Source organism: Mesoplodon mirus (assembly GCF_964341445.2).
Source record: "Mesoplodon mirus genome assembly, chromosome: 4".
Taxonomy (NCBI): Eukaryota; Metazoa; Chordata; class Mammalia; order Artiodactyla; family Ziphiidae; genus Mesoplodon; species Mesoplodon mirus.
The window spans coordinates 39,486,331-39,514,041 of NC_138979.1; positions in this window are offsets into that span (position 1 = coordinate 39,486,331).

The window sequence follows — 27,711 nt, forward strand, 5'->3', positions numbered from 1 at the left end:
CCTATGTTTGTATATGTCTGTTAACCCCAATATCCAAATGGATCCAATTCTCACACCTTTCCATTGGTGAACCATAAGTTTGTTTAATGCATCTGTGATTGCCCTTCTGTGTGGAAATACCTTCACTGATATCAATTTTTAGGTAACACCTATAAGTGATATCATACGATATGTGTCTTTCTCTTTCTGACTTACTACAGGTTGTGTGATTACCTCTAGACTCATCTACGGTGCTGCAAATGGCATTGTGTCCTTTTTCTCCTTGGCTAATATTCCATCTGTACATGTACCAGTTCTTCTTTGTCCACTCATCTGTTCATGGACTTTTTGGTTGCTTCCACGTCTTGGCTATTTTAATACTGCGGCAATGCACATTTGCCTGCCTGTGACTTTCCAATTCTGCCTTCTTAGGTTATAGGCCCAGGATTGGGCCTTGTGCGTCATATGGTAGCAAAATGTTTACCTTGTAAAGGCACCTCCATTCTGTTCTCATTATGGCTCTTACCAGGTTACGTCCCACTTAAAGTTGAGGGTATGCACTTCTCCATAACACCTTCAGCATTTATTGTTTGTAGTTTTTTTGCTGAGGTTTATTCTGACTAGTGTGAGCTGATACCTATTTGTGGCTGGATTTGCATGCATCTCATAATCCCTTGAAATTGAGCTTTCTGGCATGTCCTTTTTTCCTTATAACTGTGAGTACAGCTTACCCCTTCAAATTGTTTTCTTGAACTATGTGTGACATTTTGAATTATTTTGGCCATTACCTCCCTCAAGACATTTTGAGGGCAGGTTTCATTTACAGCCCTCTAGTACTGGTGCATATGAAGTGACCCTTAGCACAGGTTTTAAAGCTGCTGTTGCAGGTAACGGCCAGAGGGTGGCTGCATTTCTGCTTTCCCAATCTGGTAACGTGGGAAAGTGACCTACCTGCCAGTGGTGTTCCTCGGTTATAAATTAGAGTGGAATGTGCCCGGATAAATCCCAAAAGCTGATGTCTCCTTACTTATGTTGCTTTTCTAAATTGAATTTATATTTTTTATTGGAGTCATATTCCATTGTGTACATGGACCATTTCTTCTTTGTGCATTCCTCTGTTGATGGACATGTTCGTTGCTTCCAAGTGTTGGCTATGGTAAATATTGCCGGAGTGCAGGATTGCCAGCCTGTGTCTTTTTTTTTGTGGTACGCAGGCCTCTCACTGCGGTGGCCTCTCCCGTTGCGGAGCACAGAATCCGGACACACAGGCCCAGCAGCTATAGCTCACGGGACCAGCCGCTCCACGGCATGTGGGATCTTCCCGGACCGGGGCACGGACCCGTGTCCCCTGCATCGGCAGGCGGGCTCTCAACCACTGCGCCACCAGTGAAGTCCAGCCTGTGGCCTTTTGATTCTCATCCTCTCAGGTGATAGGTCCAGCAGTGGGTATCCCTGATTGAATGGTAGCTCAATATTTACCTTTTCAAGGCACCTCCTTTGAGTTTTCATTACTGGCTCTTACCATGTCCCATGTTGAACCAACGGTAGGCATGTCTCTACAACCCCTTCAGCATTTATTGTTTGCAGAATTTTTGCTGATGGCCATTGTGACTGGTGTGAGCTGATAGGTTTTTGTAATTTGGATTTGCATGTCTTTAATTATTCCTAATGTTCATCATTTTCCCACGCCTTTTAAAATTTCTGTGAAACAAAAACAGGAAAAAAACGGTGGGTACAATAAACCTCTTGAAATTCTTATCTTTGAAGGTTGCCCTCTTTTGAATTTTTTGCTCGATTTGTGACCCCAGGAATTTTTTTGAGGGCAGGTGTCATTTACAGGCCTGCAATGAGTGTGAATATTTAGTGACCTTTAGCACTGGGTTTAAAGCTGCTGTTGAGGGAAACGGCCACAAGGCGGCAGCATTTCTCCATTCCCCAATCTGGTTACTAGGACAGCTGAGCCTTTCTGGAAGTCCTGTTCCTAGGTTGAAAATTACAATGGAATGTGCCAGGAAAAACCCCCATAAGTTTATGTCACATTACTTCTTGTTCATTGTTTGAATGTTTTTCATCAGGGTAATGATTAGAATATTGCTTGTCCTAGGTGTACACAATCTGGTTCATTTGTACACTACATACATATATATATATATATATATATATATATATATATATATATATATATATATATATATATGTATGTATGTATGTATAATCATATACACATCCTCCTCCCATGTAAATTATTTCAGGGTGTTCCGTAGACCTCTCTTGTTATATGGTCGGTCGTTTTGATAGATGTATTTAATAGGTATTTGTACATGTATGGTAACCCTAATCTTAATTTTTCCATTCCCCGCACCTTTCCTTTTAGATAAGCATAGTGTGTTTTCTATGTCTGTGAGTTTCTTTCTCTGTGGAAATATGTTCATTTGTGTCAGTTGTTAGATAATGCCTATAAGTGATATCAGAAGATATGTCTTTTGCTTTCCGACTTACCTCATGTTCTGTGATTATCTCTAGGCTCATCTATGGTGCCTCAAAGAGCAGTGCTTCATTGTTTTCCATGGCTAATATTCCATCGTGTACATGGACCACTTCTTCTTTATCCATTCATCTGGTGATGGACATTATGGTTGCTTCCGTGTCTTGGCTATTATGAAAATTGCTGCAGTGCAGCTGTTGAAGCCTGTGCCTTCTCGACTCTGGTCTTCTCAGGTGAGAGGCTCAGCAGTGGGCCTGCTGAATGGAATGGTGGCTCAATTTTTACTTATAAACGCAGCTCCTTTCTCTGCTCATTATTGGCTGTTACCCCTTTACATCTCACCAGCAGCTAGAGGGTACCCAGTTCTCTAAAACCCCTTCGGCATTAATTGTTTGTAGACTTTTTGCTGATGGTACTTGACATGTGTGAGTTGAAACCTTTCTGTAGGTTAGATTTGCATGAGGCTAATAATTCCTGATGTTGAGCTTTTATCCATTTTCCTCTTTTTTGAAAAAGAGTGAGTAAAACTTACCTCTCCATACGATCTCCTTGAAAAATTTGCCAGTTTTGAATTTTTTTTGGCCATTCCCTACCTCAGGACACTTTTTGACGGGAGGTGTCCTTTACAGCCCTGAGTCCTTGTGAGTGTTAAGTGACCATTAGCTGTGGGTTTAAAGCCGCTCTTGCAGGAACTGGCCACAAGGCGGCAGCATTTCTACATTTCTAACTCTGGGTTTTGGGCAACAGAGCTTTCCTGGAAGTCGTGTTAGTAAGCTGCAAATTAGAGTGGAATGAGCCAGTGCAAACCCCCAAGAACTTCTAGCTCCTACATTTTTGTTTGTTTTTTAACTTTAATTTTTATTCATTATCAGAGCAAATTTGATAAAATTGTAGATTCTCCTAGGTGTACAGATTCTGCTTCATCGTATCAATGTATCTGTCTATTCCTCTTTGGATCCTATCCCGTGTATGTTATTATAGAGTGTGGAGTAGACCTCTCTTCGTATTCCATAGGTATTTTGTGATTATATATTTCATATGTATTAGTACATGTCTGCTAACCCCCATATCCTAATTCACATATTCCTTACACCTTTCCATTTGGTTAAACATAATTTGGTTTTCTGAATCTATGCGTGTCCTTCTCTTGGAAATTATTTTATGGGTATCAATTTTTAGGTAACACCTATAAGTGATGTCATAGGATATCTGTCTTTCGGTTTCTTTCTTACTTCAAGTTGGGTGATTATCTCTAGATCCTTCTATGGCGTTGCCAGCGGCACTGTTCCATGCTTCTTCATGGTTAATATTCCATTGGGTACATGGACGACTTCTTCTTGGTACATTTTTCTGTTGATGGACATTTTGGTTTCTTCCAGGTCTTGGCTATGGTACATGTTGTTGCAGTGCAGGATTGCCAGCCTGTGTCTTTTTGATTCTGGTCTACCCAGGTGATAGGCCCATCAGTGGGCCTACCAGATCACATGGTAGCTCAATTTTTACCTTTAAACGCACCTCCATTCTGTTCTCACTACTGGCTCTTACCAGGTTACATCCCACCAGCAGCTAAAGGGTACACAGTTCTCTAAAACCCCTTCAGCATTTATTCTTTGTAGACTTTTGTTTGCTGATGATCATTCTGACGGCTGTGAGGTGAACGCTTTTGTACACTGGATTTGCGTGGCTTTATTAATTCCTGATGTTCAGCCTTTTTCCCTTCCCGTTTTTTTTAACAAAATAAAAGAAAAAAAAAGAAACAGAACACAAATGTGTGTAAAATATGCCTCTTGAAACTGTCTTTTTGAAATGTGGAGGTCTTTTGAATTTTTTGGTCGGTATTGGACCCCAGCATTTGTTTGCAGGGCAGGTGTCATTTACAGGCCCGGAAGTATTTTGAATATCAACTGACCATTAGTGCTGGGTTTAAAGCTGCTGTTCTGTGAAACGGCCACGAGGCGGCAGCAGTTCTCCTTTACCAAATCTGGTAACTAGGGCCACAGGACCTCAATGGAAGTCGTGTTCTAGGTTGTAAGTTAGAATGGAATGTGCCAGGGAAAAGCCCCTTAAGTTTATGTCTCACTACTTCTTGCTCCCTTTTTCAATTTAATTTTTATTTTTTTATCACAGCCACTTTGATTACAATGTTTGGCTTGTTCTAGGTGTGCAAGATGTGATTCTTTTACACATATACATATGTCTACTCTCCTGGGATCCTTTTCCCATGTACGTTATGACAGAATGTTGAGTAGTCTTCTCTTGGTATTCTGTAGGATTTGGGTGATTATATATTTCACCTATGTTTGTATATGTCTGTTAACCCCAATATCCAAATGGATCCAATTCTCACACCTTTCCATTGGTGAACCATAAGTTTGTTTAATGCATCTGTGATTGCCCTTCTGTGTGGAAATACCTTCACTGATATCAATTTTTAGGTAACACCTATAAGTGATATCATACGATATGTGTCTTTCTCTTTGTGACTTACTACAGGTTGTGTGATTACCTCTAGACTCATCTACGGTGCTGCAAATGGCATTGTGTCCTTTTTCTCCTTGGCTAATATTCCATCTGTACATGTACCAGTTCTTCTTTGTCCACTCATCTGTTGATGGACTTTTTGGTTGCTTCCACGTCTTGGCTATTTTAATACTGCGGCAATGCACATTTGCCTGCCTGTGACTTTCCAATTCTGCCTTCTTAGGTTATAGGCCCAGGATTGGGCCTTGTGCGTCATATGGTAGCAAAATGTTTACCTTGTAAAGGCACCTCCATTCTGTTCTCATTATGGCTCTTACCAGGTTACGTCCCACTTAAAGTTGAGGGTATGCACTTCTCCATAACACCTTCAGCATTTATTGTTTGTAGTTTTTTTGCTGAGGTTTATTCTGACTAGTGTGAGCTGATACCTATTTGTGGCTGGATTTGCATGCATCTCATAATCCCTTGAAATTGAGCTTTCTGGCATGTCCTTTTTTCCTTATAACTGTGAGTACAGCTTACCCCTTCAAATTGTTTTCTTGAACTATGTGTGACATTTTGAATTATTTTGGCCATTACCTCCCTCAAGACATTTTGAGGGCAGGTTTCATTTACAGCCCTCTAGTACTGGTGCATATGAAGTGACCCTTAGCACAGGTTTTAAAGCTGCTGTTGCAGGTAACGGCCAGAGGGTGGCTGCATTTCTGCTTTCCCAATCTGGTAACGTGGGAAAGTGACCTACCTGCCAGTGGTGTTCCTCGGTTATAAATTAGAGTGGAATGTGCCCGGATAAATCCCAAAAGCTGATGTCTCCTTACTTATGTTGCTTTTCTAAATTGAATTTATATTTTTTATTGGAGTCATATTCCATTGTGTACATGGACCATTTCTTCTTTGTGCATTCCTCTGTTGATGGACATGTTCGTTGCTTCCAAGTGTTGGCTATGGTAAATATTGCCGGAGTGCAGGATTGCCAGCCTGTGTCTTTTTTTTTGTGGTACGCAGGCCTCTCACTGCGGTGGCCTCTCCCGTTTCGGAGCACAGAATCCGGACACACAGGCCCAGCAGCTATAGCTCACGGGACCAGCCGCTCCACGGCATGTGGGATCTTCCCGGACCGGGGCACGGACCCGTGTCCCCTGCATCGGCAGGCGGGCTCTCAACCACTGCGCCACCAGTGAAGTCCAGCCTGTGGCCTTTTGATTCTCATCCTCTCAGGTGATAGGTCCAGCAGTGGGTATCCCTGATTGAATGGTAGCTCAATATTTACCTTTTCAAGGCACCTCCTTTGAGTTTTCATTACTGGCTCTTACCATGTCCCATGTTGAACCAACGGTAGGCATGTCTCTACAACCCCTTCAGCATTTATTGTTTGCAGAATTTTTGCTGATGGCCATTGTGACTGGTGTGAGCTGATAGGTTTTTGTAATTTGGATTTGCATGTCTTTAATTATTCCTAATGTTCATCATTTTCCCACACCTTTTAAAATTTCTGTGAAACAAAAACAGGAAAAAAACGGTGGGTACAATAAACCTCTTGAAATTCTTATCTTTGAAGGTTGCCCTCTTTTGAATTTTTTGCTCGATTTTTGACCCCAGGAATTTTTTTGAGGGCAGGTGTCATTTACAGGCCTGCAATGAGTGTGAATATTTAGTGACCTTTAGCACTGGGTTTAAATCTGCTGTTGAGGGAAACGGCCACAAGGCGGCAGCATTTCTCCATTCCCCAATCTGGTTACTAGGACAGCTGAGCCTTTCTGGAAGTCCTGTTCCTAGGTTGAAAATTACAATGGAATGTGCCAGGAAAAACCCCCATAAGTTTATGTCACATTACTTCTTGTTCATTGTTTGAATGTTTTTCATCGGGGTAATGATTAGAATATTGTTTGTCCTAGGTGTACACAATCTGGTTCATTTGTACACTACATATATATATATATATATATATATATATATATATATATATATATGTATGTATGTATAATCATATACACATCCTCCTCCCATGTAAATTATTTCAGGGTGTTCCGTAGACCTCTCTTGTTATATGGTCGGTCGTTTTGATAGATGTATTTAATAGGTATTTGTACATGTATGGTAACCCTAATCTTAATTTTTCCATTCCCCGCACCTTTCCTTTTAGATAAGCATAGTGTGTTTTCTATGTCTGTGAGTTTCTTTCTCTGTGGAAATATGTTCATTTGTGTCAGTTGTTAGATAATGCCTATAAGTGATATCAGAAGATATGTCTTTTGCTTTCCGACTTACCTCATGTTCTGTGATTATCTCTAGGCTCATCTATGGTGCCTCAAAGAGCAGTGCTTCATTGTTTTCCATGGCTAATATTCCATCGTGTACATGGACCACTTCTTCTTTATCCATTCATCTGGTGATGGACATTATGGTTGCTTCCGTGTCTTGGCTATTATGAAAATTGCTGCAGTGCAGCTGTTGAAGCCTGTGCCTTCTCGACTCTGGTCTTCTCAGGTGAGAGGCTCAGCAGTGGGCCTGCTGAATGGAATGGTGGCTCAATTTTTACTTATAAACGCAGCTCCTTTCTCTGCTCATTATTGGCTGTTACCCCTTTACATCTCACCAGCAGCTAGAGGGTACCCAGTTCTCTAAAACCCCTTCGGCATTAATTGTTTGTAGACTTTTTGCTGATGGTACTTGACATGTGTGAGTTGAAACCTTTCTGTAGGTTAGATTTGCATGAGGCTAATAATTCCTGATGTTGAGCTTTTATCCATTTTCCTCTTTTTTGAAAAAGAGTGAGTAAAACTTACCTCTCCATACGATCTCCTTGAAAAATTTGCCAGTTTTGAATTTTTTTTGGCCATTCCCTACCTCAGGACACTTTTTGACGGGAGGTGTCCTTTACAGCCCTGAGTCCTTGTGAGTGTTAAGTGACCATTAGCTGTGGGTTTAAAGCCGCTCTTGCAGGAACTGGCCACAAGGCGGCAGCATTTCTACATTTCTAACTCTGGGTTTTGGGCAACAGAGCTTTCCTGGAAGTCGTGTTAGTAAGCTGCAAATTAGAGTGGAATGAGCCAGTGCAAACCCCCAAGAACTTCTAGCTCCTACATTTTTGTTTGTTTTTTAACTTTAATTTTTATTCATTATCAGAGCAAATTTGATAAAATTGTAGATTCTCCTAGGTGTACAGATTCTGCTTCATCATATCAATGTATCTGTCTATTCCTCTTTGGATCCTATCCCGTGTATGTTATTATAGAGTGTGGAGTAGACCTCTCTTCGTATTCCATAGGTATTTTGTGATTATATATTTCATATGTATTAGTACATGTCTGCTAACCCCCATATCCTAATTCACATATTCCTTACACCTTTCCATTTGGTTAAACATAATTTGGTTTTCTGAATCTATGCGTGTCCTTCTCTTGGAAATTATTTTATGGGTATCAATTTTTAGGTAACACCTATAAGTGATGTCATAGGATATCTGTCTTTCGGTTTCTTTCTTACTTCAAGTTGGGTGATTATCTCTAGATCCTTCTATGGCGTTGCCAGCGGCACTGTTCCATGCTTCTTCATGGTTAATATTCCATTGGGTACATGGACGACTTCTTCTTGGTGCATTTTTCTGTTGATGGACATTTTGGTTTCTTCCAGGTCTTGGCTATGGTACATGTTGTTGCAGTGCAGGATTGCCAGCCTGTGTCTTTTTGATTCTGGTCTACCCAGGTGATAGGCCCATCAGTGGGCCTACCAGATCACATGGTAGCTCAATTTTTACCTTTAAACGCACCTCCATTCTGTTCTCACTACTGGCTCTTACCAGGTTACATCCCACCAGCAGCTAAAGGGTACACAGTTCTCTAAAACCCCTTCAGCATTTATTCTTTGTAGACTTTTGTTTGCTGATGATCATTCTGACGGCTGTGAGGTGAACGCTTTTGTACACTGGATTTGCGTGGCTTTATTAATTCCTGATGTTCAGCCTTTTTCCCTTCCCGTTTTTTTTAACAAAATAAAAGAAAAAAAAAGAAACAGAACACAAATGTGTGTAAAATATGCCTCTTGAAACTGTCTTTTTGAAATGTGGAGGTCTTTTGAATTTTTTGGTCGGTATTGGACCCCAGCATTTGTTTGCAGGGCAGGTGTCATTTACAGGCCCGGAAGTATTTTGAATATCAACTGACCATTAGTGCTGGGTTTAAAGCTGCTGTTCTGTGAAACGGCCACGAGGCGGCAGCAGTTCTCCTTTACCAAATCTGGTAACTAGGGCCACAGGACCTCAATGGAAGTCGTGTTCTAGGTTGTAAGTTAGAATGGAATGTGCCAGGGAAAAGCCCCTTAAGTTTATGTCTCACTACTTCTTGCTCCCTTTTTCAATTTAATTTTTATTTTTTTATCACAGCCACTTTGATTACAATGTTTGGCTTGTTCTAGGTGTGCAAGATGTGATTCTTTTACACATATACATATGTCTACTCTCCTGGGATCCTTTTCCCATGTACGTTATGACAGAATGTTGAGTAGTCTTCTCTTGGTATTCTGTAGGATTTGGGTGATTATATATTTCACCTATGTTTGTATATGTCTGTTAACCCCAATATCCAAATGGATCCAATTCTCACACCTTTCCATTGGTGAACCATAAGTTTGTTTAATGCATCTGTGATTGCCCTTCTGTGTGGAAATACCTTCACTGATATCAATTTTTAGGTAACACCTATAAGTGATATCATACGATATGTGTCTTTCTCTTTGTGACTTACTACAGGTTGTGTGATTACCTCTAGACTCATCTACGGTGCTGCAAATGGCATTGTGTCCTTTTTCTCCTTGGCTAATATTCCATCTGTACATGTACCAGTTCTTCTTTGTCCACTCATCTGTTCATGGACTTTTTGGTTGCTTCCACGTCTTGGCTATTTTAATACTGCGGCAATGCACATTTGCCTGCCTGTGACTTTCCAATTCTGCCTTCTTAGGTTATAGGCCCAGGATTGGGCCTTGTGCGTCATATGGTAGCAAAATGTTTACCTTGTAAAGGCACCTCCATTCTGTTCTCATTATGGCTCTTACCAGGTTACGTCCCACTTAAAGTTGAGGGTATGCACTTCTCCATAACACCTTCAGCATTTATTGTTTGTAGTTTTTTTGCTGAGGTTTATTCTGACTAGTGTGAGCTGATACCTATTTGTGGCTGGATTTGCATGCATCTCATAATCCCTTGAAATTGAGCTTTCTGGCATGTCCTTTTTTCCTTATAACTGTGAGTACAGCTTACCCCTTCAAATTGTTTTCTTGAACTATGTGTGACATTTTGAATTATTTTGGCCATTACCTCCCTCAAGACATTTTGAGGGCAGGTTTCATTTACAGCCCTCTAGTACTGGTGCATATGAAGTGACCCTTAGCACAGGTTTTAAAGCTGCTGTTGCAGGTAACGGCCAGAGGGTGGCTGCATTTCTGCTTTCCCAATCTGGTAACGTGGGAAAGTGACCTACCTGCCAGTGGTGTTCCTCGGTTATAAATTAGAGTGGAATGTGCCCGGATAAATCCCAAAAGCTGATGTCTCCTTACTTATGTTGCTTTTCTAAATTGAATTTATATTTTTTATTGGAGTCATATTCCATTGTGTACATGGACCATTTCTTCTTTGTGCATTCCTCTGTTGATGGACATGTTCGTTGCTTCCAAGTGTTGGCTATGGTAAATATTGCCGGAGTGCAGGATTGCCAGCCTGTGTCTTTTTTTTTTGTGGTACGCAGGCCTCTCACTGCCGTGGCCTCTCCCGTTGCGGAGCACAGAATCCGGACACACAGGCCCAGCAGCTATAGCTCACGGGACCAGCCGCTCCACGGCATGTGGGATTTTCCCGGACCGGGGCACGGACCCGTGTCCCCTGCATCGGCAGGCGGGCTCTCAACCACTGCGCCACCAGTGAAGTCCAGCCTGTGGCCTTTTGATTCTCATCCTCTCAGGTGATAGGTCCAGCAGTGGGTATCCCTGATTGAATGGTAGCTCAATATTTACCTTTTCAAGGCACCTCCTTTGAGTTTTCATTACTGGCTCTTACCATGTCCCATGTTGAACCAACGGTAGGCATGTCTCTACAACCCCTTCAGCATTTATTGTTTGCAGAATTTTTGCTGATGGCCATTGTGACTGGTGTGAGCTGATAGGTTTTTGTAATTTGGATTTGCATGTCTTTAATTATTCCTAATGTTCATCATTTTCCCACGCCTTTTAAAATTTCTGTGAAACAAAAACAGGAAAAAAACGGTGGGTACAATAAACCTCTTGAAATTCTTATCTTTGAAGGTTGCCCTCTTTTGAATTTTTTGCTCGATTTTTGACCCCAGGAATTTTTTTGAGGGCAGGTGTCATTTACAGGCCTGCAATGAGTGTGAATATTTAGTGACCTTTAGCACTGGGTTTAAAGCTGCTGTTGAGGGAAACGGCCACAAGGCGGCAGCATTTCTCCATTCCCCAATCTGGTTACTAGGACAGCTGAGCCTTTCTGGAAGTCCTGTTCCTAGGTTGAAAATTACAATGGAATGTGCCAGGAAAAACCCCCATAAGTTTATGTCACATTACTTCTTGTTCATTGTTTGAATGTTTTTCATCAGGGTAATGATTAGAATATTGCTTGTCCTAGGTGTACACAATCTGGTTCATTTGTACACTACATACATATATATATATATATATATATATATATATATATATATATATATATATATATATGTATGTATGTATGTATAATCATATACACATCCTCCTCCCATGTAAATTATTTCAGGGTGTTCCGTAGACCTCTCTTGTTATATGGTCGGTCGTTTTGATAGATGTATTTAATAGGTATTTGTACATGTATGGTAACCCTAATCTTAATTTTTCCATTCCCCGCACCTTTCCTTTTAGATAAGCATAGTGTGTTTTCTATGTCTGTGAGTTTCTTTCTCTGTGGAAATATGTTCATTTGTGTCAGTTGTTAGATAATGCCTATAAGTGATATCAGAAGATATGTCTTTTGCTTTCCGACTTACCTCATGTTCTGTGATTATCTCTAGGCTCATCTATGGTGCCTCAAAGAGCAGTGCTTCATTGTTTTCCATGGCTAATATTCCATCGTGTACATGGACCACTTCTTCTTTATCCATTCATCTGGTGATGGACATTATGGTTGCTTCCGTGTCTTGGCTATTATGAAAATTGCTGCAGTGCAGCTGTTGAAGCCTGTGCCTTCTCGACTCTGGTCTTCTCAGGTGAGAGGCTCAGCAGTGGGCCTGCTGAATGGAATGGTGGCTCAATTTTTACTTATAAACGCAGCTCCTTTCTCTGCTCATTATTGGCTGTTACCCCTTTACATCTCACCAGCAGCTAGAGGGTACCCAGTTCTCTAAAACCCCTTCGGCATTAATTGTTTGTAGACTTTTTGCTGATGGTACTTGACATGTGTGAGTTGAAACCTTTCTGTAGGTTAGATTTGCATGAGGCTAATAATTCCTGATGTTGAGCTTTTATCCATTTTCCTCTTTTTTGAAAAAGAGTGAGTAAAACTTACCTCTCCATACGATCTCCTTGAAAAATTTGCCAGTTTTGAATTTTTTTTGGCCATTCCCTACCTCAGGACACTTTTTGATGGGAGGTGTCCTTTACAGCCCTGAGTCCTTGTGAGTGTTAAGTGACCATTAGCTGTGGGTTTAAAGCCGCTCTTGCAGGAACTGGCCACAAGGCGGCAGCATTTCTACATTTCTAACTCTGGGTTTTGGGCAACAGAGCTTTCCTGGAAGTCGTGTTAGTAAGCTGCAAATTAGAGTGGAATGAGCCAGTGCAAACCCCCAAGAACTTCTAGCTCCTACATTTTTGTTTGTTTTTTAACTTTAATTTTTATTCATTATCAGAGCAAATTTGATAAAATTGTAGATTCTCCTAGGTGTACAGATTCTGCTTCATCGTATCAATGTATCTGTCTATTCCTCTTTGGATCCTATCCCGTGTATGTTATTATAGAGTGTGGAGTAGACCTCTCTTCGTATTCCATAGGTATTTTGTGATTATATATTTCATATGTATTAGTACATGTCTGCTAACCCCCATATCCTAATTCACATATTCCTTACACCTTTCCATTTGGTTAAACATAATTTGGTTTTCTGAATCTATGCGTGTCCTTCTCTTGGAAATTATTTTATGGGTATCAATTTTTAGGTAACACCTATAAGTGATGTCATAGGATATCTGTCTTTCGGTTTCTTTCTTACTTCAAGTTGGGTGATTATCTCTAGATCCTTCTATGGCGTTGCCAGCGGCACTGTTCCATGCTTCTTCATGGTTAATATTCCATTGGGTACATGGACGACTTCTTCTTGGTACATTTTTCTGTTGATGGACATTTTGGTTTCTTCCAGGTCTTGGCTATGGTACATGTTGTTGCAGTGCAGGATTGCCAGCCTGTGTCTTTTTGATTCTGGTCTACCCAGGTGATAGGCCCATCAGTGGGCCTACCAGATCACATGGTAGCTCAATTTTTACCTTTAAACGCACCTCCATTCTGTTCTCACTACTGGCTCTTACCAGGTTACATCCCACCAGCAGCTAAAGGGTACACAGTTCTCTAAAACCCCTTCAGCATTTATTCTTTGTAGACTTTTGTTTGCTGATGATCATTCTGACGGCTGTGAGGTGAACGCTTTTGTACACTGGATTTGCGTGGCTTTATTAATTCCTGATGTTCAGCCTTTTTCCCTTCCCGTTTTTTTTAATAAAATAAAAGAAAAAAAAAGAAACAGAACACAAATGTGTGTAAAATATGCCTCTTGAAACTGTCTTTTTGAAATGTGGAGGTCTTTTGAATTTTTTGGTCGGTATTGGACCCCAGCATTTGTTTGCAGGGCAGGTGTCATTTACAGGCCCGGAAGTATTTTGAATATCAACTGACCATTAGTGCTGGGTTTAAAGCTGCTGTTCTGTGAAACGGCCACGAGGCGGCAGCAGTTCTCCTTTACCAAATCTGGTAACTAGGGCCACAGGACCTCAATGGAAGTCGTGTTCTAGGTTGTAAGTTAGAATGGAATGTGCCAGGGAAAAGCCCCTTAAGTTTATGTCTCACTACTTCTTGCTCCCTTTTTCAATTTAATTTTTATTTTTTTATCACAGCCACTTTGATTACAATGTTTGGCTTGTTCTAGGTGTGCAAGATGTGATTCTTTTACACATATACATATGTCTACTCTCCTGGGATCCTTTTCCCATGTACGTTATGACAGAATGTTGAGTAGTCTTCTCTTGGTATTCTGTAGGATTTGGGTGATTATATATTTCACCTATGTTTGTATATGTCTGTTAACCCCAATATCCAAATGGATCCAATTCTCACACCTTTCCATTGGTGAACCATAAGTTTGTTTAATGCATCTGTGATTGCCCTTCTGTGTGGAAATACCTTCACTGATATCAATTTTTAGGTAACACCTATAAGTGATATCATACGATATGTGTCTTTCTCTTTCTGACTTACTACAGGTTGTGTGATTACCTCTAGACTCATCTACGGTGCTGCAAATGGCATTGTGTCCTTTTTCTCCTTGGCTAATATTCCATCTGTACATGTACCAGTTCTTCTTTGTCCACTCATCTGTTGATGGACTTTTTGGTTGCTTCCACGTCTTGGCTATTTTAATACTGCGGCAATGCACATTTGCCTGCCTGTGACTTTCCAATTCTGCCTTCTTAGGTTATAGGCCCAGGATTGGGCCTTGTGCATCATATGGTAGCAAAATGTTTACCTTGTAAAGGCACCTCCATTCTGTTCTCATTATGGCTCTTACCAGGTTACGTCCCACTTAAAGTTGAGGGTATGCACTTCTCCATAACACCTTCAGCATTTATTGTTTGTAGTTTTTTTGCTGAGGTTTATTCTGACTAGTGTGAGCTGATACCTATTTGTGGCTGGATTTGCATGCATCTCATAATCCCTTGAAATTGAGCTTTCTGGCATGTCCTTTTTTCCTTATAACTGTGAGTACAGCTTACCCCTTCAAATTGTTTTCTTGAACTATGTGTGACATTTTGAATTATTTTCGCCATTACCTCCCTCAAGACATTTTGAGGGCAGGTTTCATTTACAGCCCTCTAGTACTGGTGCATATGAAGTGACCCTTAGCACAGGTTTTAAAGCTGCTGTTGCAGGTAACAGCCAGAGGGTGGCTGCATTTCTGCTTTCCCAATCTGGTAACGTGGGAAAGTGACCTACCTGCCAGTGGTGTTCCTCGGTTATAAATTAGAGTGGAATGTGCCCGGATAAATCCCAAAAGCTGATGTCTCCTTACTTATGTTGCTTTTCTAAATTGAATTTATATTTTTTATTGGAGTCATATTCCATTGTGTACATGGACCATTTCTTCTTTGTGCATTCCTCTGTTGATGGACATGTTCGTTGCTTCCAAGTGTTGGCTATGGTAAATATTGCCGGAGTGCAGGATTGCCAGCCTGTGTCTTTTTTTTTGTGGTACGCAGGCCTCTCACTGCGGTGGCCTCTCCCGTTGCGGAGCACAGACTCCGGACACGCAGGCCCAGCAGCTATAGCTCACGGAACCAGCCGCTCCACGACATGTGGGATCTTCCCAGACCGGGGCACGGACCCGTGTCCCCTGCATCGGCAGGCGGGCTCTCAACCACTGCGCCACCAGTGAAGTCCAGCCTGTGGCCTTTTGATTCTCATCCTCTCAGGTGATAGGTCCAGCAGTGGGTATCCCTGATTGAATGGTAGCTCAATATTTACCTTTTCAAGGCACCTCCTTTGAGTTTTCATTACTGGCTCTTACCATGTCCCATGTTGAACCAACGGTAGGCATGTCTCTACAACCCCTTCAGCATTTATTGTTTGCAGAATTTTTGCTGATGGCCATTGTGACTGGTGTGAGCTGATAGGTTTTTGTAATTTGGATTTGCATGTCTTTAATTATTCCTAATGTTCATCATTTTCCCACGCCTTTTAAAATTTCTGTGAAACAAAAACAGGAAAAAAACGGTGGGTACAATAAACCTCTTGAAATTCTTATCTTTGAAGGTTGCCCTCTTTTGAATTTTTTGCTCGATTTGTGACCCCAGGAATTTTTTTGAGGGCAGGTGTCATTTACAGGCCTGCAATGAGTGTGAATATTTAGTGACCTTTAGCACTGGGTTTAAAGCTGCTGTTGAGGGAAACGGCCACAAGGCGGCAGCATTTCTCCATTCCCCAATCTGGTTACTAGGACAGCTGAGCCTTTCTGGAAGTCCTGTTCCTAGGTTGAAAATTACAATGGAATGTGCCAGGAAAAACCCCCATAAGTTTATGTCACATTACTTCTTGTTCATTGTTTGAATGTTTTTCATCGGGGTAATGATTAGAATATTGTTTGTCCTAGGTGTACACAATCTGGTTCATTTGTACACTACATATATACATATATATATATATATATATATATATGTATGTATGTATAATCATATACACATCCTCCTCCCATGTAAATTATTTCAGGGTGTTCCGTAGACCTCTCTTGTTATATGGTCGGTCGTTTTGATAGATGTATTTAATAGGTATTTGTACATGTATGGTAACCCTAATCTTAATTTTTCCATTCCCCGCACCTTTCCTTTTAGATAAGCATAGTGTGTTTTCTATGTCTGTGAGTTTCTTTCTCTGTGGAAATATGTTCATTTGTGTCAGTTGTTAGATAATGCCTATAAGTGATATCAGAAGATATGTCTTTTGCTTTCCGACTTACCTCATGTTCTGTGATTATCTCTAGGCTCATCTATGGTGCCTCAAAGAGCAGTGCTTCATTGTTTTCCATGGCTAATATTCCATCGTGTACATGGACCACTTCTTCTTTATCCATTCATCTGGTGATGGACATTATGGTTGCTTCCGTGTCTTGGCTATTATGAAAATTGCTGCAGTGCAGCTGTTGAAGCCTGTGCCTTCTCGACTCTGGTCTTCTCAGGTGAGAGGCTCAGCAGTGGGCCTGCTGAATGGAATGGTGGCTCAATTTTTACTTATAAACGCAGCTCCTTTCTCTGCTCATTATTGGCTGTTACCCCTTTACATCTCACCAGCAGCTAGAGGGTACCCAGTTCTCTAAAACCCCTTCGGCATTAATTGTTTGTAGACTTTTTGCTGATGGTACTTGACATGTGTGAGTTGAAACCTTTCTGTAGGTTAGATTTGCATGAGGCTAATAATTCCTGATGTTGAGCTTTTATCCATTTTCCTCTTTTTTGAAAAAGAGTGAGTAAAACTTACCTCTCCATACGATCTCCTTGAAAAATTTGCCAGTTTTGAATTTTTTTTGGCCATTCCCTACCTCAGGACACTTTTTGACGGGAGGTGTCCTTTACAGCCCTGAGTCCTTGTGAGTGTTAAGTGACCATTAGCTGTGGGTTTAAAGCCGCTCTTGCAGGAACTGGCCACAAGGCGGCAGCATTTCTACATTTCTAACTCTGGGTTTTGGGCAACAGAGCTTTCCTGGAAGTCGTGTTAGTAAGCTGCAAATTAGAGTGGAATGAGCCAGTGCAAACCCCCAAGAACTTCTAGCTCCTACATTTTTGTTTGTTTTTTAACTTTAATTTTTATTCATTATCAGAGCAAATTTGATAAAATTGTAGATTCTCCTAGGTGTACAGATTCTGCTTCATCGTATCAATGTATCTGTCTATTCCTCTTTGGATCCTATCCCGTGTATGTTATTATAGAGTGTGGAGTAGACCTCTCTTCGTATTCCATAGGTATTTTGTGATTATATATTTCATATGTATTAGTACATGTCTGCTAACCCCCATATCCTAATTCACATATTCCTTACACCTTTCCATTTGGTTAAACATAATTTGGTTTTCTGAATCTATGCGTGTCCTTCTCTTGGAAATTATTTTATGGGTATCAATTTTTAGGTAACACCTATAAGTGATGTCATAGGATATCTGTCTTTCGGTTTCTTTCTTACTTCAAGTTGGGTGATTATCTCTAGATCCTTCTATGGCGTTGCCAGCGGCACTGTTCCATGCTTCTTCATGGTTAATATTCCACTGGGTACATGGACGACTTCTTCTTGGTGCATTTTTCTGTTGATGGACATTTTGGTTTCTTCCAGGTCTTGGCTATGGTACATGTTGTTGCAGTGCAGGATTGCCAGCCTGTGTCTTTTTGATTCTGGTCTACCCAGGTGATAGGCCCATCAGTGGGCCTACCAGATCACATGGTAGCTCAATTTTTACCTTTAAACGCACCTCCATTCTGTTCTCACTACTGGCTCTTACCAGGTTACATCCCACCAGCAGCTAAAGGGTACACAGTTCTCTAAAACCCCTTCAGCATTTATTCTTTGTAGACTTTTGTTTGCTGATGATCATTCTGACGGCTGTGAGGTGAACGCTTTTGTACACTGGATTTGCGTGGCTTTATTAATTCCTGATGTTCAGCCTTTTTCCCTTCCCGTTTTTTTTAACAAAATAAAAGAAAAAAAAAGAAACAGAACACAAATGTGTGTAAAATATGCCTCTTGAAACTGTCTTTTTGAAATGTGGAGGTCTTTTGAATTTTTTGGTCGGTATTGGACCCCAGCATTTGTTTGCAGGGCAGGTGTCATTTACAGGCCCGGAAGTATTTTGAATATCAACTGACCATTAGTGCTGGGTTTAAAGCTGCTGTTCTGTGAAACGGCCACGAGGCGGCAGCAGTTCTCCTTTACCAAATCTGGTAACTAGGGCCACAGGACCTCAATGGAAGTCGTGTTCTAGGTTGTAAGTTAGAATGGAATGTGCCAGGGAAAAGCCCCTTAAGTTTATGTCTCACTACTTCTTGCTCCCTTTTTCAATTTAATTTTTATTTTTTTATCACAGCCACTTTGATTACAATGTTTGGCTTGTTCTAGGTGTGCAAGATGTGATTCTTTTACACATATACATATGTCTACTCTCCTGGGATCCTTTTCCCATGTACGTTATGACAGAATGTTGAGTAGTCTTCTCTTGGTATTCTGTAGGATTTGGGTGATTATATATTTCACCTATGTTTGTATATGTCTGTTAACCCCAATATCCAAATGGATCCAATTCTCACACCTTTCCATTGGTGAACCATAAGTTTGTTTAATGCATCTGTGATTGCCCTTCTGTGTGGAAATACCTTCACTGATATCAATTTTTAGGTAACACCTATAAGTGATATCATACGATATGTGTCTTTCTCTTTCTGACTTACTACAGGTTGTGTGATTACCTCTAGACTCATCTACGGTGCTGCAAATGGCATTGTGTCCTTTTTCTCCTTGGCTAATATTCCATCTGTACATGTACCAGTTCTTCTTTGTCCACTCATCTGTTGATGGACTTTTTGGTTGCTTCCACGTCTTGGCTATTTTAATACTGCAGCAATGCACATTTGCCTGCCTGTGACTTTCCAATTCTGCCTTCTTAGGTTATAGGCCCAGGATTGGGCCTTGTGCATCATATGGTAGCAAAATGTTTACCTTGTAAAGGCACCTCCATTCTGTTCTCATTATGGCTCTTACCAGGTTACGTCCCACTTAAAGTTGAGGGTATGCACTTCTCCATAACACCTTCAGCATTTATTGTTTGTAGTTTTTTGCTGAGGTTTATTCTGACTAGTGTGAGCTAATACCTATTTGTGGCTGGATTTGCATGCATCTCATAATCCCTTGAAATTGAGCTTTCTGGCATGTCCTTTTTTCCTTATAACTGTGAGTACAGCTTACCCCTTCAAATTGTTTTCTTGAACTATGTGTGACATTTTGAATTATTTTGGCCATTACCTCCCTCAAGACATTTTGAGGGCAGGTTTCATTTACAGCCCTCTAGTACTGGTGCATATGAAGTGACCCTTAGCACAGGTTTTAAAGCTGCTGTTGCAGGTAACGGCCAGAGGGTGGCTGCATTTCTGCTTTCCCAATCTGGTAACGTGGGAAAGTGACCTACCTGCCAGTGGTGTTCCTCCGTTATAAATTAGAGTGGAATGGGCCGGATAAATCCCCAAAAGCTGATGTCTCCTTACTTATGTTGCTTTTCTAAATTGCATTTATATTTTTTTATTGGAGTCATATTCCATTGTGTACATGGACCATTTCTTCTTTGTGCATTCCTCTGTTGATGGACATGTTCGTTGCTTCCAAGTGTTGGCTATGGTAAATATTGCCGGAGTGCAGGATTGCCAGCCTGTGTCTTTTTTTTTGTGGTACGCAGGCCTCTCACTGCCGTGGCCTCTCCCGTTGCGGAGCACAGACTCCGGACACGCAGGCCCCGCAGCTATAGCTCACGGGACCAGCCGCTCCACGGCATGTGGGATCTTCCCGGACCGGGGCACGAACCCGTGTCCCCTGCATCAGCAGGCGGGCTCTCAACCACTGCGCCACCAGTGAAGTCCAGCCTGTGGCCTTTTGATTCTCATCCTCTCAGGTGATAGGTCCAGCAGTGGGTATCCCTGATTGAATGGTAGCTCAATATTTACCTTTTCAAGGCACCTCCTTTGTGTTTTCATTACTGGCTCTTACCATGTCCCATGTTGAACCAAGGGTAGGCATGTCTCTACAACCCCTTCAGCATTTATTGTTTGCAGAATTTTTGCTGATGGCCATTGTGACTGGTGTGAGCTGATAGGTTTTTGTAATTTGGATTTGCATGTCTTTAATTATTCCTAATGTTCATCATTTTCCCACGCCTTTTAAAATTTCTGTGAAACAAAAACAGGAAAAAAACTGTGGGTACAATAAACCTCTTGAAATTCTTATCTTTGAAGGTTGCCCTCTTTTGAATTTTTTGCTCGATTTGTGACCCCAGGAATTTTTTTGAGGGCAGGTGTCATTTACAGGCCTGCAATGAGTGTGAATATTTAGTGACCTTTAGCACTGGGTTTAAAGCTGCTGTTGAGGGAAACGGCCACAAGGCGGCAGCATTTCTCCATTCCCCAATCTGGTTACTAGGACAGCTGAGCCTTTCTGGAAGTCCTGTTCCTAGGTTGAAAATTACAATGGAATGTGCCAGGAAAAACCCCCATAAGTTTATGTCACATTACTTCTTGTTCATTGTTTGAATGTTTTTCATCGGGGTAATGATTAGAATATTGTTTGTCCTAGGTGTACACAATCTGGTTCATTTGTACACTACATATATATATATATATATATATATGTATATATATATATATATATATGTATGTATGTATAATCATATACACATCCTCCTCCCATGTAAATTATTTCAGGGTGTTCCGTAGACCTCTCTTGTTATATGGTCGGTCGTTTTGATAGATGTATTTAATAGGTATTTGTACATGTATGGTAACCCTAATCTTAATTTTTCCATTCCCCGCACCTTTCCTTTTAGATAAGCATAGTGTGTTTTCTATGTCTGTGAGTTTCTTTCTCTGTGGAAATATGTTCATTTGTGTCAGTTGTTAGATAATGCCTATAAGTGATATCAGAAGATATGTCTTTTGCTTTCCGACTTACCTCATGTTCTGTGATTATCTCTAGGCTCATCTATGGTGCCTCAAAGAGCAGTGCTTCATTGTTTTCCATGGCTAATATTCCATCGTGTACATGGACCACTTCTTCTTTATCCATTCATCTGGTGATGGACATTATGGTTGCTTCCGTGTCTTGGCTATTATGAAAATTGCTGCAGTGCAGCTGTTGAAGCCTGTGCCTTCTCGACTCTGGTCTTCTCAGGTGAGAGGCTCAGCAGTGGGCCTGCTGAATGGAATGGTGGCTCAATTTTTACTTATAAACGCAGCTCCTTTCTCTGCTCATTATTGGCTGTTACCCCTTTACATCTCACCAGCAGCTAGAGGGTACCCAGTTCTCTAAAACCCCTTCGGCATTAATTGTTTGTAGACTTTTTGCTGATGGTACTTGACATGTGTGAGTTGAAACCTTTCTGTAGGTTAGATTTGCATGAGGCTAATAATTCCTGATGTTGAGCTTTTATCCATTTTCCTCTTTTTTGAAAAAGAGTGAGTAAAACTTACCTCTCCATACGATCTCCTTGAAAAATTTGCCAGTTTTGAATTTTTTTTGGCCATTCCCTACCTCAGGACACTTTTTGACGGGAGGTGTCCTTTACAGCCCTGAGTCCTTGTGAGTGTTAAGTGACCATTAGCTGTGGGTTTAAAGCCGCTCTTGCAGGAACTGGCCACAAGGCGGCAGCATTTCTACATTTCTAACTCTGGGTTTTGGGCAACAGAGCTTTCCTGGAAGTCGTGTTAGTAAGCTGCAAATTAGAGTGGAATGAGCCAGTGCAAACCCCCAAGAACTTCTAGCTCCTACATTTTTGTTTGTTTTTTAACTTTAATTTTTATTCATTATCAGAGCAAATTTGATAAAATTGTAGATTCTCCTAGGTGTACAGATTCTGCTTCATCGTATCAATGTATCTGTCTATTCCTCTTTGGATCCTATCCCGTGTATGTTATTATAGAGTGTGGAGTAGACCTCTCTTCGTATTCCATAGGTATTTTGTGATTATATATTTCATATGTATTAGTACATGTCTGCTAACCCCCATATCCTAATTCACATATTCCTTACACCTTTCCATTTGGTTAAACATAATTTGGTTTTCTGAATCTATGCGTGTCCTTCTCTTGGAAATTATTTTATGGGTATCAATTTTTAGGTAACACCTATAAGTGATGTCATAGGATATCTGTCTTTCGGTTTCTTTCTTACTTCAAGTTGGGTGATTATCTCTAGATCCTTCTATGGCGTTGCCAGCGGCACTGTTCCATGCTTCTTCATGGTTAATATTCCACTGGGTACATGGACGACTTCTTCTTGGTGCATTTTTCTGTTGATGGACATTTTGGTTTCTTCCAGGTCTTGGCTATGGTACATGTTGTTGCAGTGCAGGATTGCCAGCCTGTGTCTTTTTGATTCTGGTCTACCCAGGTGATAGGCCCATCAGTGGGCCTACCAGATCACATGGTAGCTCAATTTTTACCTTTAAACGCACCTCCATTCTGTTCTCACTACTGGCTCTTACCAGGTTACATCCCACCAGCAGCTAAAGGGTACACAGTTCTCTAAAACCCCTTCAGCATTTATTCTTTGTAGACTTTTGTTTGCTGATGATCATTCTGACGGCTGTGAGGTGAACGCTTTTGTACACTGGATTTGCGTGGCTTTATTAATTCCTGATGTTCAGCCTTTTTCCCTTCCCGTTTTTTTTAACAAAATAAAAGAAAAAAAAAGAAACAGAACACAAATGTGTGTAAAATATGCCTCTTGAAACTGTCTTTTTGAAATGTGGAGGTCTTTTGAATTTTTTGGTCGGTATTGGACCCCAGCATTTGTTTGCAGGGCAGGTGTCATTTACAGGCCCGGAAGTATTTTGAATATCAACTGACCATTAGTGCTGGGTTTAAAGCTGCTGTTCTGTGAAACGGCCACGAGGCGGCAGCAGTTCTCCTTTACCAAATCTGGTAACTAGGGCCACAGGACCTCAATGGAAGTCGTGTTCTAGGTTGTAAGTTAGAATGGAATGTGCCAGGGAAAAGCCCCTTAAGTTTATGTCTCACTACTTCTTGCTCCCTTTTTCAATTTAATTTTTATTTTTTTATCACAGCCACTTTGATTACAATGTTTGGCTTGTTCTAGGTGTGCAAGATGTGATTCTTTTACACATATACATATGTCTACTCTCCTGGGATCCTTTTCCCATGTACGTTATGACAGAATGTTGAGTAGTCTTCTCTTGGTATTCTGTAGGATTTGGGTGATTATATATTTCACCTATGTTTGTATATGTCTGTTAACCCCAATATCCAAATGGATCCAATTCTCACACCTTTCCATTGGTGAACCATAAGTTTGTTTAATGCATCTGTGATTGCCCTTCTGTGTGGAAATACCTTCACTGATATCAATTTTTAGGTAACACCTATAAGTGATATCATACGATATGTGTCTTTCTCTTTCTGACTTACTACAGGTTGTGTGATTACCTCTAGTCTCATCTACGGTGCTGCAAATGGCATTGTGTCCTTTTTCTCCTTGGCTAATATTCCATCTGTACATGTACCAGTTCTTCTTTGTCCACTCATCTGTTGATGGACTTTTTGGTTGCTTCCACGTCTTGGCTATTTTAATACTGAAGCAATGCACATTTGCCTGCCTGTGACTTTCCAATTCTGCCTTCTTAGGTTATAGGCCCAGGATTGGGCCTTGTGCATCATATGGTAGCAAAATGTTTACCTTGTAAAGGCACCTCCATTCTGTTCTCATTATGGCTCTTACCAGGTTACGTCCCACTTAAAGTTGAGGGTATGCACTTCTCCATAACACCTTCAGCATTTATTGTTTGTAGTTTTTTGCTGAGGTTTATTCTGACTAGTGTGAGCTAATACCTATTTGTGGCTGGATTTGCATGCATCTCATAATCCCTTGAAATTGAGCTTTCTGGCATGTCCTTTTTTCCTTATAACTGTGAGTACAGCTTACCCCTTCAAATTGTTTTCTTGAACTATGTGTGACATTTTGAATTATTTTGGCCATTACCTCCCTCAAGACATTTTGAGGGCAGGTTTCATTTACAGCCCTCTAGTACTGGTGCATATGAAGTGACCCTTAGCACAGGTTTTAAAGCTGCTGTTGCAGGTAACGGCCAGAGGGTGGCTGCATTTCTGCTTTCCCAATCTGGTAACGTGGGAAAGTGACCTACCTGCCAGTGGTGTTCCTCCGTTATAAATTAGAGTGGAATGGGCCGGATAAATCCCCAAAAGCTGATGTCTCCTTACTTATGTTGCTTTTCTAAATTGCATTTATATTTTTTTATTGGAGTCATATTCCATTGTGTACATGGACCATTTCTTCTTTGTGCATTCCTCTGTTGATGGACATGTTCGTTGCTTCCAAGTGTTGGCTATGGTAAATATTGCCGGAGTGCAGGATTGCCAGCCTGTGTCTTTTTTTTTGTGGTACGCAGGCCTCTCACTGCCGTGGCCTCTCCCGTTGCGGAGCACAGACTCCGGACACGCAGGCCCAGCAGCTATAGCTCACGGGACCAGCCGCTCCACGGCATGTGGGATCTTCCCGGACCGGGGCACGAACCCGTGTCCCCTGCATCAGCAGGCGGGCTCTCAACCACTGCGCCACCAGTGAAGTCCAGCCTGTGGCCTTTTGATTCTCATCCTCTCAGGTGATAGGTCCAGCAGTGGGTATCCCTGATTGAATGGTAGCTCAATATTTACCTTTTCAAGGCACCTCCTTTGTGTTTTCATTACTGGCTCTTACCATGTCCCATGTTGAACCAAGGGTAGGCATGTCTCTACAACCCCTTCAGCATTTATTGTTTGCAGAATTTTTGCTGATGGCCATTGTGACTGGTGTGAGCTGATAGGTTTTTGTAATTTGGATTTGCATGTCTTTAATTATTCCTAATGTTCATCATTTTCCCACGCCTTTTAAAATTTCTGTGAAACAAAAACAGGAAAAAAACTGTGGGTACAATAAACCTCTTGAAATTCTTATCTTTGAAGGTTGCCCTCTTTTGAATTTTTTGCTCGATTTTTGACCCCAGGAATTTTTTTGAGGGCAGGTGTCATTTACAGGCCTGCAATGAGTGTGAATATTTAGTGACCTTTAGCACTGGGTTTAAAGCTGCTGTTGAGGGAAACGGCCACAAGGCGGCAGCATTTCTCCATTCCCCAATCTGGTTACTAGGACAGCTGAGCCTTTCTGGAAGTCCTGTTCCTAGGTTGAAAATTACAATGGAATGTGCCAGGAAAAACCCCCATAAGTTTATGTCACATTACTTCTTGTTCATTGTTTGAATGTTTTTCATCGGGGTAATGATTAGAATATTGTTTGTCCTAGGTGTACACAATCTGGTTCATTTGTACACTACATATATATATATATATATATATATATATGTATATATATATATATATATATGTATGTATGTATAATCATATACACATCCTCCTCCCATGTAAATTATTTCAGGGTGTTCCGTAGACCTCTCTTGTTATATGGTCGGTCGTTTTGATAGATGTATTTAATAGGTATTTGTACATGTATGGTAACCCTAATCTTAATTTTTCCATTCCCCGCACCTTTCCTTTTAGATAAGCATAGTGTGTTTTCTATGTCTGTGAGTTTCTTTCTCTGTGGAAATATGTTCATTTGTGTCAGTTGTTAGATAATGCCTATAAGTGATATCAGAAGATATGTCTTTTGCTTTCCGACTTACCTCATGTTCTGTGATTATCTCTAGGCTCATCTATGGTGCCTCAAAGAGCAGTGCTTCATTGTTTTCCATGGCTAATATTCCATCGTGTACATGGACCACTTCTTCTTTATCCATTCATCTGGTGATGGACATTATGGTTGCTTCCGTGTCTTGGCTATTATGAAAATTGCTGCAGTGCAGCTGTTGAAGCCTGTGCCTTCTCGACTCTGGTCTTCTCAGGTGAGAGGCTCAGCAGTGGGCCTGCTGAATGGAATGGTGGCTCAATTTTTACTTATAAACGCAGCTCCTTTCTCTGCTCATTATTGGCTGTTACCCCTTTACATCTCACCAGCAGCTAGAGGGTACCCAGTTCTCTAAAACCCCTTCGGCATTAATTGTTTGTAGACTTTTTGCTGATGGTACTTGACATGTGTGAGTTGAAACCTTTCTGTAGGTTAGATTTGCATGAGGCTAATAATTCCTGATGTTGAGCTTTTATCCATTTTCCTCTTTTTTGAAAAAGAGTGAGTAAAACTTACCTCTCCATACGATCTCCTTGAAAAATTTGCCAGTTTTGAATTTTTTTTGGCCATTCCCTACCTCAGGACACTTTTTGACGGGAGGTGTCCTTTACAGCCCTGAGTCCTTGTGAGTGTTAAGTGACCATTAGCTGTGGGTTTAAAGCCGCTCTTGCAGGAACTGGCCACAAGGCGGCAGCATTTCTACATTTCTAACTCTGGGTTTTGGGCAACAGAGCTTTCCTGGAAGTCGTGTTAGTAAGCTGCAAATTAGAGTGGAATGAGCCAGTGCAAACCCCCAAGAACTTCTAGCTCCTACATTTTTGTTTGTTTTTTAACTTTAATTTTTATTCATTATCAGAGCAAATTTGATAAAATTGTAGATTCTCCTAGGTGTACAGATTCTGCTTCATCGTATCAATGTATCTGTCTATTCCTCTTTGGATCCTATCCCGTGTATGTTATTATAGAGTGTGGAGTAGACCTCTCTTCGTATTCCATAGGTATTTTGTGATTATATATTTCATATGTATTAGTACATGTCTGCTAACCCCCATATCCTAATTCACATATTCCTTACACCTTTCCATTTGGTTAAACATAATTTGGTTTTCTGAATCTATGCGTGTCCTTCTCTTGGAAATTATTTTATGGGTATCAATTTTTAGGTAACACCTATAAGTGATGTCATAGGATATCTGTCTTTCGGTTTCTTTCTTACTTCAAGTTGGGTGATTATCTCTAGATCCTTCTATGGCGTTGCCAGCGGCACTGTTCCATGCTTCTTCATGGTTAATATTCCATTGGGTACATGGACGACTTCTTCTTGGTGCATTTTTCTGTTGATGGACATTTTGGTTTCTTCCAGGTCTTGGCTATGGTACATGTTGTTGCAGTGCAGGATTGCCAGCCTGTGTCTTTTTGATTCTGGTCTACCCAGGTGATAGGCCCATCAGTGGGCCTACCAGATCACATGGTAGCTCAATTTTTACCTTTAAACGCACCTCCATTCTGTTCTCACTACTGGCTCTTACCAGGTTACAT